Raw genomic sequence first — 16,342 nt, 5'->3', positions numbered from 1 at the left:
CTTAGCTCTGTCCAGCACCTTCCACCGTGGGGGACCCCGGAGACTGAAATCCACACCTCAAATTCTCTGCCGCAGCATTATCCGCATAGGGAAGGCTCTGCCCTCCTGGTGACCCCTGCCCATCCGGCACGCCCGTCAAAGGATATGCCGGGGAGCGCAAGGGGCTAGCATCCAATCCACCTCCCCCCACCCCCTCTCCTGAATCAAAAATCATACTGGTCTTCTCTTCCTCTTCTCCTCCCAGGCATTTTGCCTTTGAAGGGGCAAAAGATTCTTCCTCCATCTTCCTCTTTGGCGGACGTTCCCCTCCTTCCGCTGTCTCCATACCCTCTTCCGTAATTTTCTGATTAAGGCTGTCCACCTCAGAAACAATGATCTGCAATCCTGGGGTTCCCTCACCTTCTCCTTGCATCAGGTCAGGCTCCTCCCCCTCTCCTATGTCCGGCTCCGCCTCCTCCCCCCATACCCTTTGGACCTCGTTCTGGAGAGCATTCTCAGCTGGAACCACGAGCGTTTCCTCCATACGCTCACCCAGCTCTGAGTCTGAATCTGGCAGCTCCTGCTCAGCTGCTGCGTCACCCCTCGTTAAGGCCTCATCAGTGGGAGCCTCAGCAGCTGGTTCCACGGGCGTCGCCTGACTGCTTTCAACTCCATGCCGCTTATCATACTCACTGTCCTCATTAACCCATCCCTCTGGGCGCTCTGCAGTCTCCCTTCTCCTCACAATCTCTGCAAAAGACTTTTTTTTTGTACAAAATCTCGCCATGTGCCCTGTTTCATGACACAAGTCACATGTAGCTGGCTCCCGGCACTGCGCAGCGTGGTGTCCCTCCTTCCTGCATTTGCGACAAAATTCTACATCTTGCTTAGCACAGCCCTCCTGCGTGTGCCCAAACTCCATGCACCTCCTGCAATATTGCGGCTGGCTCCGGTAGTACAAGTACCCCCGGTTTCCTCCAATGTTAAAGGTCCCCGGGGGGTGCGAGACTCCCCCCAATCCCGTTGGGGACATCCTCAGCTTGCACATATATCTGGTCTTTCCATTATAAATGCCAATCCTATTTTTCAGTCTCTGTCCTTTCTTGACAATCTCACAATACCGTGACAGGAACACCATAATATCTTCCTCTGGTGTAAAAGGATTATACGTGTGCACAATTATAGCAACTTCTCCTAATGCAAACAAGGGTACCAGCTCTACACCTCGCATACAGTCCACATCCTTTTCCTCCTTTGCTCTTTCCATCACACCCATACATTGGTCACCTGCTTCAAAAGCCACATCATAAAAGTGCTGTTTCGGAAATTCCTGGATGCAATAAATATCTCCACGTTCAATCTTCAGTGTGTCTTCCAATATCTGATTGTAGAACTCATCCAATCCCAGAAAATTGGGAGCCTTATCCAATCTGAATCTGATGGTGTTTTGAACGAAACTTCCACGATTATCCATTCTGCTTCTCAAAAAAAGGTCTTTCACCCAAACACGATACTTCTAGGCTCCGCTCCTCAAGCACAAGGCTATGCCTGCTCCAGCAGCGCCCCCCGCAGGATCGTGGCTGTATAGTGTACTCCCCTGCCAGGTAAGTATGAGTTGGAATGGCGCTGGGGGGCAACTAGCCCTGTCCCAGGACAAGTGTCACCCTTGTGGAGAGAGCAGCCTGGTCATTGGTGCAGCGGCTACAGCGGCAGCAGCAAGCACCACAGTAGCTGAGGCCTAGTATCTGAGCCAGCACCTGCAGCAAGGATCAGCTTAGGCCATTCCATGCAAACATTTGTGCAGCAGCGAATATTTGTCAAACAACATAGATCGAAGACATCCCCTCCCTAGAAGCAAAGCCCCTCCCCCGCCCATCCGACAAGCACCCAGAGAAGCCAAGCTTCGCCGCAAGGTACTACTTCTTGGTTTTAAAAGGAAGAAGCAATCACTTTGAACACCGCTCAGCTCTGTCATTCCAGCTGGCGGAGAGACCGACAGACAGGGGGACAGACAGACAGGGGGACACCATATTTCTGGGGTGGCTTTCTACATCTTCCCTACCTGCTTGCACTCTCTCTGCTGCTGCTGCTGCTGCTGCTGCTGCTGCTGCTGCTGCTGCTGCAGCATAAAAAGGGAGAGATGCCCAGTCCTGCTGGCAAACTTGACACTTTGCCCCTTACCAGCATGGCTGCTTACATGGCATTTGCATAAATATAGAAGCAAGCTAACACTGTCTGCTGCTCCCTGGATAGAGATAGATAGATAGATAGATAGATAGATAGATAGATAGATAGATATTGTTTTTGCACTGCTCAGCAGATAGTTTGCAATCTGTTGGTTTTAAATGCTGCTCTTTGTTACTTTGGAGCCTAGAAACTCTAGAACGTACTGTATACTCCCTTTGTGATATCATCACATGGGGTGGTCTGGCTACAGAGACCCAGACATACCATGTAGAACTAGGGCGGGGAGGGGGTGAAATAAAAACCCCATATCCTGCAAGGAACGGCCATTTAAAAAAAAAAAAATGAATCCAGATTTGTTTGTAAATGTGCTGCTTTATACAATATTTCAAAAGGCATCAAACATACAATTGTGACTTTGAAATCACCTATACATTGTGTATTGCACTTATCTCAGTATAATAATAGAGAGATTCGTATCTCAAACCAAAAAAAGAAAAGAAAACAATCAGCCAGAGAGGTGGACATTGGAAAGAGAGGGATACATTTTTACTGCTGCTGCTGCTGCTGCTGCTGCTGCTGCTGCTGCTGCTGCTGCTGCTGCTGCTGCTGCTGCTGCTGCTGCTGCTGCTGCTGCTGCTGCTGCTGCTGCTGCTGCTGCAGCGACTCATATTCTACAGTTCTTGGCCCTTTTTGTTTAGAATGTTTTTTTTCATGAATTATATGTGTTTCCGTATTTCCCAATCCACCTGAATTTATTCCTAAATGTCTGCGCAGGTGCCTAATTGTCATTTCTCCCTGTTTGAGATGTTGCTACCTGGCTAGTTGGTTTGCTCCTTTTATGCCACAGTTATTGACCAGGCCCAAAGCCCAAGCAGTGGCAATAGCAGCTTGTCTGAACAAACACCTGTGCTGTGGGTGGTGGTTGTTGTTATTGTTGTTGATTTTTGTTTCTGTTTTTTCTAACAGTCGAAAAACAGGGGAGAGCGCGCACGCAGTCCCCCACTACCAGAAATTGTGCAGTCGAGTTTCCCGCATGTGGGGAAATCGCAGAGGTCAGCTAGCTCCAAGTGCAATGAGCAAGCCTCGCCCTGGGAGAGCCACCTGCAGGATCGTGGCTGTATAGTGTACTCCCCTGCCAGGTAAGTATGAGTTGGAATGGCGCTGGGGGGCAACTAGCCCTGTCCCAGGACAAGTGTCACCCTTGTGGAGAGAGCAGCCTGGTCATTGGTGCAGCGGCTACAGCGGCAGCAGCAAGCACCACAGTAGCTGAGGCCTAGTATCTGAGCCAGCACCTGCAGCAAGGATCAGCTTAGGCCATTCCATGCAAACATTTGTGCAGCAGCGAATATTTGTCAAACAACATAGATCGAAGACATCCCCTCCCTAGAAGCAAAGCCCCTCCCCCGCCCATCCGACAAGCACCCAGAGAAGCCAAGCTTCGCCGCAAGGTACTACTTCTTGGTTTTAAAAGGAAGAAGCAATCACTTTGAACACCGCTCAGCTCTGTCATTCCAGCTGGCGGAGAGACCGACAGACAGGGGGACAGACAGACAGGGGGACACCATATTTCTGGGGTGGCTTTCTACATCTTCCCTACCTGCTTGCACTCTCTCTGCTGCTGCTGCTGCTGCTGCTGCAGCATAAAAAGGGAGAGATGCCCAGTCCTGCTGGCAAACTTGACACTTTGCCCCTTACCAGCATGGCTGCTTACATGGCATTTGCATAAATATAGAAGCAAGCTAACACTGTCTGCTGCTCCCTGGATAGAGATAGATAGATAGATAGATAGATAGATAGATAGATAGATAGATAGATAGATATTGTTTTTGCACTGCTCAGCAGATAGTTTGCAATCTGTTGGTTTTAAATGCTGCTCTTTGTTACTTTGGAGCCTAGAAACTCTAGAACGTACTGTATACTCCCTTTGTGATATCATCACATGGGGTGGTCTGGCTACAGAGACCCAGACATACCATGTAGAACTAGGGCGGGGAGGGGGTGAAATAAAAACCCCATATCCTGCAAGGAACGGCCATTTAAAAAAAAAAAAATGAATCCAGATTTGTTTGTAAATGTGCTGCTTTATACAATATTTCAAAAGGCATCAAACATACAATTGTGACTTTGAAATCACCTATACATTGTGTATTGCACTTATCTCAGTATAATAATAGAGAGATTCGTATCTCAAACCAAAAAAAGAAAAGAAAACAATCAGCCAGAGAGGTGGACATTGGAAAGAGAGGGATACATTTTTGCTGCTGCTGCTGCTGCTGCTGCTGCTGCTGCTGCTGCTGCTGCTGCTGCTGCTGCTGCTGCTGCTGCTGCTGCTGCTGCTGCTGCTGCTGCTGCTGCTGCTGCTGCTGCTGCTGCTGCTGCTGCTGCTGCTGCTGCTGCTGCTGCTGCTGCTGCTGCTGCGACTCATATTCTACAGTTCTTGGCCCTTTTTGTTTAGAATGTTTTTTTTCATGAATTATATGTGTTTCCGTATTTCCCAATCCACCTGAATTTATTCCTAAATGTCTGCGCAGGTGCCTAATTGTCATTTCTCCCTGTTTGAGATGTTGCTACCTGGCTAGTTGGTTTGCTCCTTTTATGCCACAGTTATTGACCAGGCCCAAAGCCCAAGCAGTGGCAATAGCAGCTTGTCTGAACAAACACCTGTGCTGTGGGTGGTGGTTGTTGTTATTGTTGTTGATTTTTGTTTCTGTTTTTTCTAACAGTCGAAAAACAGGGGAGAGCGCGCACGCAGTCCCCCACTACCAGAAATTGTGCAGTCGAGTTTCCCGCATGTGGGGAAATCGCAGAGGTCAGCTAGCTCCAAGTGCAATGAGCAAGCCTCGCCCTGGGAGAGCCACCTGCAGGATCGTGGCTGTATAGTGTACTCCCCTGCCAGGTAAGTATGAGTTGGAATGGCGCTGGGGGGCAACTAGCCCTGTCCCAGGACAAGTGTCACCCTTGTGGAGAGAGCAGCCTGGTCATTGGTGCAGCGGCTACAGCGGCAGCAGCAAGCACCACAGTAGCTGAGGCCTAGTATCTGAGCCAGCACCTGCAGCAAGGATCAGCTTAGGCCATTCCATGCAAACATTTGTGCAGCAGCGAATATTTGTCAAACAACATAGATCGAAGACATCCCCTCCCTAGAAGCAAAGCCCCTCCCCCGCCCATCCGACAAGCACCCAGAGAAGCCAAGCTTCGCCGCAAGGTACTACTTCTTGGTTTTAAAAGGAAGAAGCAATCACTTTGAACACCGCTCAGCTCTGTCATTCCAGCTGGCGGAGAGACCGACAGACAGGGGGACAGACAGACAGGGGGACACCATATTTCTGGGGTGGCTTTCTACATCTTCCCTACCTGCTTGCACTCTCTCTGCTGCTGCTGCTGCTGCTGCTGCTGCTGCTGCTGCTGCTGCTGCAGCATAAAAAGGGAGAGATGCCCAGTCCTGCTGGCAAACTTGACACTTTGCCCCTTACCAGCATGGCTGCTTACATGGCATTTGCATAAATATAGAAGCAAGCTAACACTGTCTGCTGCTCCCTGGATAGAGATAGATAGATAGATAGATAGATAGATAGATAGATAGATAGATAGATAGATAGATAGATAGATAGATATTGTTTTTGCACTGCTCAGCAGATAGTTTGCAATCTGTTGGTTTTAAATGCTGCTCTTTGTTACTTTGGAGCCTAGAAACTCTAGAACGTACTGTATACTCCCTTTGTGATATCATCACATGGGGTGGTCTGGCTACAGAGACCCAGACATACCATGTAGAACTAGGGCGGGGAGGGGGTGAAATAAAAACCCCATATCCTGCAAGGAACGGCCATTTAAAAAAAAAAAAATGAATCCAGATTTGTTTGTAAATGTGCTGCTTTATACAATATTTCAAAAGGCATCAAACATACAATTGTGACTTTGAAATCACCTATACATTGTGTATTGCACTTATCTCAGTATAATAATAGAGAGATTCGTATCTCAAACCAAAAAAAGAAAAGAAAACAATCAGCCAGAGAGGTGGACATTGGAAAGAGAGGGATACATTTTTACTGCTGCTGCTGCTGCTGCTGCTGCTGCTGCTGCTGCTGCTGCTGCTGCTGCTGCTGCTGCTGCTGCTGCTGCTGCTGCTGCTGCTGCTGCTGCTGCTGCTGCTGCTGCTGCTGCAGCGACTCATATTCTACAGTTCTTGGCCCTTTTTGTTTAGAATGTTTTTTTTCATGAATTATATGTGTTTCCGTATTTCCCAATCCACCTGAATTTATTCCTAAATGTCTGCGCAGGTGCCTAATTGTCATTTCTCCCTGTTTGAGATGTTGCTACCTGGCTAGTTGGTTTGCTCCTTTTATGCCACAGTTATTGACCAGGCCCAAAGCCCAAGCAGTGGCAATAGCAGCTTGTCTGAACAAACACCTGTGCTGTGGGTGGTGGTTGTTGTTATTGTTGTTGATTTTTGTTTCTGTTTTTTCTAACAGTCGAAAAACAGGGGAGAGCGCGCACGCAGTCCCCCACTACCAGAAATTGTGCAGTCGAGTTTCCCGCATGTGGGGAAATCGCAGAGGTCAGCTAGCTCCAAGTGCAATGAGCAAGCCTCGCCCTGGGAGAGCCACCTGCAGGATCGTGGCTGTATAGTGTACTCCCCTGCCAGGTAAGTATGAGTTGGAATGGCGCTGGGGGGCAACTAGCCCTGTCCCAGGACAAGTGTCACCCTTGTGGAGAGAGCAGCCTGGTCATTGGTGCAGCGGCTACAGCGGCAGCAGCAAGCACCACAGTAGCTGAGGCCTAGTATCTGAGCCAGCACCTGCAGCAAGGATCAGCTTAGGCCATTCCATGCAAACATTTGTGCAGCAGCGAATATTTGTCAAACAACATAGATCGAAGACATCCCCTCCCTAGAAGCAAAGCCCCTCCCCCGCCCATCCGACAAGCACCCAGAGAAGCCAAGCTTCGCCGCAAGGTACTACTTCTTGGTTTTAAAAGGAAGAAGCAATCACTTTGAACACCGCTCAGCTCTGTCATTCCAGCTGGCGGAGAGACCGACAGACAGGGGGACAGACAGACAGGGGGACACCATATTTCTGGGGTGGCTTTCTACATCTTCCCTACCTGCTTGCACTCTCTCTGCTGCTGCTGCTGCTGCTGCTGCAGCATAAAAAGGGAGAGATGCCCAGTCCTGCTGGCAAACTTGACACTTTGCCCCTTACCAGCATGGCTGCTTACATGGCATTTGCATAAATATAGAAGCAAGCTAACACTGTCTGCTGCTCCCTGGATAGAGATAGATAGATAGATAGATAGATAGATAGATAGATAGATAGATAGATAGATATTGTTTTTGCACTGCTCAGCAGATAGTTTGCAATCTGTTGGTTTTAAATGCTGCTCTTTGTTACTTTGGAGCCTAGAAACTCTAGAACGTACTGTATACTCCCTTTGTGATATCATCACATGGGGTGGTCTGGCTACAGAGACCCAGACATACCATGTAGAACTAGGGCGGGGAGGGGGTGAAATAAAAACCCCATATCCTGCAAGGAACGGCCATTTAAAAAAAAAAAAATGAATCCAGATTTGTTTGTAAATGTGCTGCTTTATACAATATTTCAAAAGGCATCAAACATACAATTGTGACTTTGAAATCACCTATACATTGTGTATTGCACTTATCTCAGTATAATAATAGAGAGATTCGTATCTCAAACCAAAAAAAGAAAAGAAAACAATCAGCCAGAGAGGTGGACATTGGAAAGAGAGGGATACATTTTTGCTGCTGCTGCTGCTGCTGCTGCTGCTGCTGCTGCTGCTGCTGCTGCTGCTGCTGCAGCGACTCATATTCTACAGTTCTTGGCCCTTTTTGTTTAGAATGTTTTTTTTCATGAATTATATGTGTTTCCGTATTTCCCAATCCACCTGAATTTATTCCTAAATGTCTGCGCAGGTGCCTAATTGTCATTTCTCCCTGTTTGAGATGTTGCTACCTGGCTAGTTGGTTTGCTCCTTTTATGCCACAGTTATTGACCAGGCCCAAAGCCCAAGCAGTGGCAATAGCAGCTTGTCTGAACAAACACCTGTGCTGTGGGTGGTGGTTGTTGTTATTGTTGTTGATTTTTGTTTCTGTTTTTTCTAACAGTCGAAAAACAGGGGAGAGCGCGCACGCAGTCCCCCACTACCAGAAATTGTGCAGTCGAGTTTCCCGCATGTGGGGAAATCGCAGAGGTCAGCTAGCTCCAAGTGCAATGAGCAAGCCTCGCCCTGGGAGAGCCACCTGCAGGATCGTGGCTGTATAGTGTACTCCCCTGCCAGGTAAGTATGAGTTGGAATGGCGCTGGGGGGCAACTAGCCCTGTCCCAGGACAAGTGTCACCCTTGTGGAGAGAGCAGCCTGGTCATTGGTGCAGCGGCTACAGCGGCAGCAGCAAGCACCACAGTAGCTGAGGCCTAGTATCTGAGCCAGCACCTGCAGCAAGGATCAGCTTAGGCCATTCCATGCAAACATTTGTGCAGCAGCGAATATTTGTCAAACAACATAGATCGAAGACATCCCCTCCCTAGAAGCAAAGCCCCTCCCCCGCCCATCCGACAAGCACCCAGAGAAGCCAAGCTTCGCCGCAAGGTACTACTTCTTGGTTTTAAAAGGAAGAAGCAATCACTTTGAACACCGCTCAGCTCTGTCATTCCAGCTGGCGGAGAGACCGACAGACAGGGGGACAGACAGACAGGGGGACACCATATTTCTGGGGTGGCTTTCTACATCTTCCCTACCTGCTTGCACTCTCTCTGCTGCTGCTGCTGCTGCTGCTGCAGCATAAAAAGGGAGAGATGCCCAGTCCTGCTGGCAAACTTGACACTTTGCCCCTTACCAGCATGGCTGCTTACATGGCATTTGCATAAATATAGAAGCAAGCTAACACTGTCTGCTGCTCCCTGGATAGAGATAGATAGATAGATAGATAGATAGATAGATAGATAGATAGATAGATAGATATTGTTTTTGCACTGCTCAGCAGATAGTTTGCAATCTGTTGGTTTTAAATGCTGCTCTTTGTTACTTTGGAGCCTAGAAACTCTAGAACGTACTGTATACTCCCTTTGTGATATCATCACATGGGGTGGTCTGGCTACAGAGACCCAGACATACCATGTAGAACTAGGGCGGGGAGGGGGTGAAATAAAAACCCCATATCCTGCAAGGAACGGCCATTTAAAAAAAAAAAAATGAATCCAGATTTGTTTGTAAATGTGCTGCTTTATACAATATTTCAAAAGGCATCAAACATACAATTGTGACTTTGAAATCACCTATACATTGTGTATTGCACTTATCTCAGTATAATAATAGAGAGATTCGTATCTCAAACCAAAAAAAGAAAAGAAAACAATCAGCCAGAGAGGTGGACATTGGAAAGAGAGGGATACATTTTTGCTGCTGCTGCTGCTGCTGCTGCTGCTGCTGCTGCTGCTGCTGCTGCTGCTGCAGCGACTCATATTCTACAGTTCTTGGCCCTTTTTGTTTAGAATGTTTTTTTTCATGAATTATATGTGTTTCCGTATTTCCCAATCCACCTGAATTTATTCCTAAATGTCTGCGCAGGTGCCTAATTGTCATTTCTCCCTGTTTGAGATGTTGCTACCTGGCTAGTTGGTTTGCTCCTTTTATGCCACAGTTATTGACCAGGCCCAAAGCCCAAGCAGTGGCAATAGCAGCTTGTCTGAACAAACACCTGTGCTGTGGGTGGTGGTTGTTGTTATTGTTGTTGATTTTTGTTTCTGTTTTTTCTAACAGTCGAAAAACAGGGGAGAGCGCGCACGCAGTCCCCCACTACCAGAAATTGTGCAGTCGAGTTTCCCGCATGTGGGGAAATCGCAGAGGTCAGCTAGCTCCAAGTGCAATGAGCAAGCCTCGCCCTGGGAGAGCCACCTGCAGGATCGTGGCTGTATAGTGTACTCCCCTGCCAGGTAAGTATGAGTTGGAATGGCGCTGGGGGGCAACTAGCCCTGTCCCAGGACAAGTGTCACCCTTGTGGAGAGAGCAGCCTGGTCATTGGTGCAGCGGCTACAGCGGCAGCAGCAAGCACCACAGTAGCTGAGGCCTAGTATCTGAGCCAGCACCTGCAGCAAGGATCAGCTTAGGCCATTCCATGCAAACATTTGTGCAGCAGCGAATATTTGTCAAACAACATAGATCGAAGACATCCCCTCCCTAGAAGCAAAGCCCCTCCCCCGCCCATCCGACAAGCACCCAGAGAAGCCAAGCTTCGCCGCAAGGTACTACTTCTTGGTTTTAAAAGGAAGAAGCAATCACTTTGAACACCGCTCAGCTCTGTCATTCCAGCTGGCGGAGAGACCGACAGACAGGGGGACAGACAGACAGGGGGACACCATATTTCTGGGGTGGCTTTCTACATCTTCCCTACCTGCTTGCACTCTCTCTGCTGCTGCTGCTGCTGCTGCTGCTGCAGCAGCATAAAAAGGGAGAGATGCCCAGTCCTGCTGGCAAACTTGACACTTTGCCCCTTACCAGCATGGCTGCTTACATGGCATTTGCATAAATATAGAAGCAAGCTAACACTGTCTGCTGCTCCCTGGATAGAGATAGATAGATAGATAGATAGATAGATAGATAGATAGATAGATAGATAGATATTGTTTTTGCACTGCTCAGCAGATAGTTTGCAATCTGTTGGTTTTAAATGCTGCTCTTTGTTACTTTGGAGCCTAGAAACTCTAGAACGTACTGTATACTCCCTTTGTGATATCATCACATGGGGTGGTCTGGCTACAGAGACCCAGACATACCATGTAGAACTAGGGCGGGGAGGGGGTGAAATAAAAACCCCATATCCTGCAAGGAACGGCCATTTAAAAAAAAAAAAATGAATCCAGATTTGTTTGTAAATGTGCTGCTTTATACAATATTTCAAAAGGCATCAAACATACAATTGTGACTTTGAAATCACCTATACATTGTGTATTGCACTTATCTCAGTATAATAATAGAGAGATTCGTATCTCAAACCAAAAAAAGAAAAGAAAACAATCAGCCAGAGAGGTGGACATTGGAAAGAGAGGGATACATTTCTGCTGCTGCTGCTGCTGCTGCTGCTGCTGCTGCTGCTGCTGCTGCTGCTGCTGCTGCTGCTGCTGCTGCTGCTGCTGCTGCTGCTGCTGCTGCTGCTGCTGCTGCTGCTGCTGCTGCTGCTGCAGCGACTCATATTCTACAGTTCTTGGCCCTTTTTGTTTAGAATGTTTTTTTTCATGAATTATATGTGTTTCCGTATTTCCCAATCCACCTGAATTTATTCCTAAATGTCTGCGCAGGTGCCTAATTGTCATTTCTCCCTGTTTGAGATGTTGCTACCTGGCTAGTTGGTTTGCTCCTTTTATGCCACAGTTATTGACCAGGCCCAAAGCCCAAGCAGTGGCAATAGCAGCTTGTCTGAACAAACACCTGTGCTGTGGGTGGTGGTTGTTGTTATTGTTGTTGATTTTTGTTTCTGTTTTTTCTAACAGTCGAAAAACAGGGGAGAGCGCGCACGCAGTCCCCCACTACCAGAAATTGTGCAGTCGAGTTTCCCGCATGTGGGGAAATCGCAGAGGTCAGCTAGCTCCAAGTGCAATGAGCAAGCCTCGCCCTGGGAGAGCCACCTGCAGGATCGTGGCTTTTTTTTTTTTTTTTTTTTTTTTTTTTTTTTTTTTTTTATTTTATTCAACACCTTTTTTAAATTTACAGACTTTTTTTTTACAACCAAAAAAACACATAATTTTTTACAGCCATATTACATTAACAAGACACAAACCATGCTATATTTACATTTTCTTCCTCCTTCCTTTTCCCACAGAAAATTACTGTTCACAATCACAATTACACACTCTTTCATCCCATTCTGTCACCATTCTTCCTTCCCAGCCATCCCTCCCTTCCATACATTTCCGTATGCTTTTTCCCCACGGCACCCGCCGTGGAGGGGAGCACCGGCCCACCTCTTCTCTCCGGTAACTCCACGTAAAGGGACCCAGACTGTACTACTGTACTTCTCAAAGAAAGACAAAACTCTTCTTCATAAATATTCTCTTTCCCTTTCCGTAAAAGCAAACGCTTTTGCTCACTTCCATTCCCACTCACACAACTCATAACCAGTAAATTTAACTATTTTTAACCTCCGCAAATATCATTCCCAAAAAATAAATCACATTATCTCACGATGTACAATCCCCTTTTTTCTTATGATCTGGTAAAAACTTCTTCAACTTCACACAAGTTACATACCCCTCCTCCTCCTTCTCTCTAGTTGACTCTTCTAACACACAACCATCTTATTCCAGCTATTCACTTTCCACAATACATCACTTTCCACTTTCCCCAACCTTTTCTGATCCAACAAGTAGTATGTATACATTTTACTTAAAATTATCCTAGTACATGCTTTCACATCTAACGTTTCATTATTGAATATCATCATACTTCTCACCATCCACACAACCTCTTTTACACAATTTATTATTTTCCATAGTACCCAACCTTTTTCCCCTTTTAACTCACTTAACCCATAAAGCATCATATTGAACTCCAATATATGGATTCCTCCTAATTCTCTAATTAGCTTCGCTAGGTTTTTCCACACAGCCCTCACAAAAAAACAGTTCCAAAATAAATGTACTATGTCTTCTACGCCACCACATCCTTCTCTTGGACACCTATCCGACACTGTCATACGTCGTCTCTTTTGGAAGACTCGGACTGGCAGACACTTGTGCACAGCCATCCAAGCAATATCTTTGTGAATATTAGATAGACCCTTGAAATCTATGTTCTTCCACATCAGTTTTAATTGTGACATATTCAGATTTCCGCAGCATTCATAACTGTCTCTCTCCAGAATCACAGCCCTTATTTTCCTGTGATCTTCCCATAAGGACTTTTCTACATCCCTTAAATTAAAACCTCTTATGAAATGTTCAATGACCCCATAATTATCTGGGGTCACAAAACAGAGTGGCCTCCTCAAATCTGTCCTGAACAGACCCAGCCTCCTTAACATACCCCCTGCCGCATACCTTGCTAAACAGGCCGCCTTTGTATCCTCACTCTGAATTCTCTTTATACAGAGCTGGGCATATTTTGCTCCCAGGATAACTTCTATCCTGGGGGCCCCTTTTCCACCTTTCCCTTTTTCCTTCCATACAATTTCTCTCTTTAATCTCTCATTTGTTGACCCCCACAGAAAACTGAACAAAAACTGAGTAATTTTTCTAATCCATTTTGCCGCGGGGGGAAACACCAGCCCTATATGCAGCAAAATTGGTACCAACACCGCTTTTGTCACCAAAATCTTCCCTTCCATTGAAAGCTTCCTTAGCATCCAAAAATTGATTTTTTTTTCTATTCTTTCCCCTACCTTTACCCAATTTACCTCCCCTGTCAAGTCCTCATCGAAATAAACCCCTAACAGTCTTAGCTGTTCCCCTTCCACAGGGATCCCACACTTTCCTAAATCATGCCAATCCCCAAAGGCCTTACAAGCACTTTTCCCCCAATTCACTCTCAGCCCTGAAGCGTGACAAAAGGTATCAATATGTAACTGCGCTCTATGAAGAGCCGCCTGTGTAGTACACACCAGGGTTAAGTCGTCCATATATCCTAGAACTTTGATGCTCCTTCCCCCACTCCCTGGGATTTCAACCCCTCTCACCACCTTGTCCGCTCTGATAGTCTGCAACAAAGGCTCTATAGCGCAAATAAACGCCAACGGGGACAGAGGACACCCCTGCCTTACCCCTGATTTCACCCAAATTTTTTCAGTAAAACAGCCATTTACTAAAACTCTACTATTAATACCTTTATATAAACTACCTATCCATCTAACGATTTCCATTGGTATTCCTAACTTTCCCAGGACTTTAAACAAAAAGGCATGAGACAAAAGGTCATAAGCCTTCTCAAAATCAATATTTGCAATAACTAGTGGTTGCTGCCGCTCCAAACAATACCAAATTAAATCCCTCAGGAGAATTAGATTCCCTACCATCTGTCTCCCTGGTACACCACACACCTGCTCCTCTTCCACCAATTTACATAAGAAAGGCTTCAATCTTAGCATTACCACTTTTGCAACAATTTTATAATCTGAATTCAGCAGAGTTATAGGGCGCCAGTTTTTAAGATCTCTTTTGTCCCCCTTTTTTTTGAATATTAATGCAATTATACCTTCTTTAAAGGATTCCGGCGTTTCTCCTAACTTAAAAATTGTGTTGCATAACTTAAATACCTCTTCTCTAATTATGTCCCACATATAGGAGTAAAATTCATGTGGTAACCCATCCTTACCAGGTGATTTTCCTTTCCTTCCATTCCTTATTACCTCATTTAATTCTTCACTGTTTAGATCTCTCACCAAGAAAACCTGATCATCTTTACTTAGTTTTTCCTCAATTTTTTCAACTAGCTCTTTTTCTAAGGACATATCACGCTCCTTTTCCTCATATAATTTGGAATAAAAATTCTCACAAACTTTCAGAACTTTTTCCGTCTCCTTTACCTCTGCCCCCTCTTCATTCAACACAGGAATTGGACTTAACTTCCCTGTAAATGCTTTTTTAAAGAAAAAAGAAGTACATTTTTCATTCTTTTCAACCGCTTCCACTCTTGCAGCATGAATTATCCTTCTACCTCTTTTTTCCAGTAATTCCTCAGACTCCACCCTAACCCTTTTAAGATCTCCCTCCACATCCTTTCCCATCTCTTTTAACCTGAGGAGAAACTGTTTTCTCAGGATCACCCTCCTGTAATCTTCCTCCTGTTTTCTTGCCAACTCCTTACCTTTCCTAATGAAAAACTTTTTTGTTTCAATTTTTACCCACTCCCACCATTCCAGTATTCCCTTATATTCCCACATTCTCCTCTTTAAATAAACATACAATTTCCCATACTGATCCTTGATCCCTGGTTTTTCTAATAGTGAAACATTAAGTTTCCAGTAACCCCTTCCATACTTTTCCACTCCCTCTACTTCTATTTTACATACAACACATGCATGGTCAGAGAAAAGTACTCTTAACCCCTTCCAGCTCTCCACCTTCAACCCTTCAGAAATAAAAATATGGTCAATTCTAGACTTTACCCCTCCACTCTCACAAAACCAAGTGAATTCCCTTTTTTCTTTCCCCCACACCTGCAAAGTATCCTTAAAAGAAAAATCACCCATAATTGTTTTCAACAGTACCCCAGAACTATCAGGCTTACTCCTGTCTGCACCCCCCACCCTATCCCCCTCCCTAATTATACAATTAAAGTCTCCTAACACAAAAGTTTTCATTCTTCCAGGTAAAAACAACCTCAGTTTCTCAAACAGCAACCTCCTTTGATTTTCCTTTGGAGCTGCATATATATTAAATATTCTGAAACATTCCCCCTTCCATTTCACCAAAACAAAAAATAACCTTCCCGGTTCAATTACCTCACATTTGCATATTTTAAACTCTTTTCCCTTAAATAATATCCCAATCCCACTGTTTCTGCTCTCTAGGCAGCATGACCACGCAGATTCCCCCCACACCCACTCTTCTTCTTTTGGGGGTTCAGTAATTGTACATTCTTGCAAACAAAAAATATCACATCTTTCTTTTGCCAGTAAGTCAAATATCCTCACTCTTCTTGTACGCTTTCTCAAGCTCCGTACATTTAATGATGCCAGCGTCAAAGTCATTTCTTCTTATACTAACGCACCATGCAAAAGGCACAATCCCAGGTAACAAATTATAAAATTATACTTAGCTCTGTCCAGCACCTTCCACCGTGGGGGACCCCGGAGACTGAAATCCACACCTCAAATTCTCTGCCGCAGCATTATCCGCATAGGGAAGGCTCTGCCCTCCTGGTGACCCCTGCCCATCCGGCACGCCCGTCAAAGGATATGCCGGGGAGCGCAAGGGGCTAGCATCCAATCCACCTCCCCCCACCCCCTCTCCTGAATCAAAAATCATACTGGTCTTCTCTTCCTCTTCTCCTCCCAGGCATTTTGCCTTTGAAGGGGCAAAAGATTCTTCCTCCATCTTCCTCTTTGGCGGACGTTCCCCTCCTTCCGCTGTCTCCATACCCTCTTCCGTAATTTTCTGATTAAGGCTGTCCACCTCAGAAACAATGATCTGCAATCCTGGGGTTCCCTCACCTTCTCCTTGCA

General features: G+C 45.9%; 1 non-coding gene and 5 pseudogenes across 1 annotated transcript; all 6 read right to left on the bottom strand.

The window, feature by feature from the left end:
- Nucleotides 1-3,140: 3,140 nt before the first annotated feature.
- Nucleotides 3,141-3,313, bottom strand: LOC142463680 (U1 spliceosomal RNA; annotated as a pseudogene).
- A 1,584-nt stretch (nucleotides 3,314-4,897) lies between these two features.
- LOC142463679 (U1 spliceosomal RNA) lies at nucleotides 4,898-5,070 on the bottom strand (annotated as a pseudogene).
- Nucleotides 5,071-6,649: 1,579 nt separating this feature from the next.
- On the bottom strand, nucleotides 6,650-6,822 carry LOC142463678 (U1 spliceosomal RNA; annotated as a pseudogene).
- A 1,482-nt stretch (nucleotides 6,823-8,304) lies between these two features.
- On the bottom strand, nucleotides 8,305-8,477 carry LOC142463677 (U1 spliceosomal RNA; annotated as a pseudogene).
- Nucleotides 8,478-9,956: 1,479 nt separating this feature from the next.
- On the bottom strand, nucleotides 9,957-10,129 carry LOC142463676 (U1 spliceosomal RNA; annotated as a pseudogene).
- Nucleotides 10,130-11,683: 1,554 nt separating this feature from the next.
- Nucleotides 11,684-11,847, bottom strand: LOC142463729 (U1 spliceosomal RNA). Its single transcript, XR_012787482.1, has one exon. It is a non-coding gene; the product is annotated as a U1 spliceosomal RNA (small nuclear RNA).
- Nucleotides 11,848-16,342: the final 4,495 nt, after the last annotated feature.

This window comes from Ascaphus truei, chromosome 11 (assembly GCF_040206685.1).
Source record: "Ascaphus truei isolate aAscTru1 chromosome 11, aAscTru1.hap1, whole genome shotgun sequence".
Lineage (NCBI taxonomy): Eukaryota > Metazoa > Chordata > Amphibia > Anura > Ascaphidae > Ascaphus > Ascaphus truei.
The sequence above is the reverse complement of the archived record's forward strand: the minus strand, read 5'-3'. Positions and strand labels throughout refer to the sequence as shown.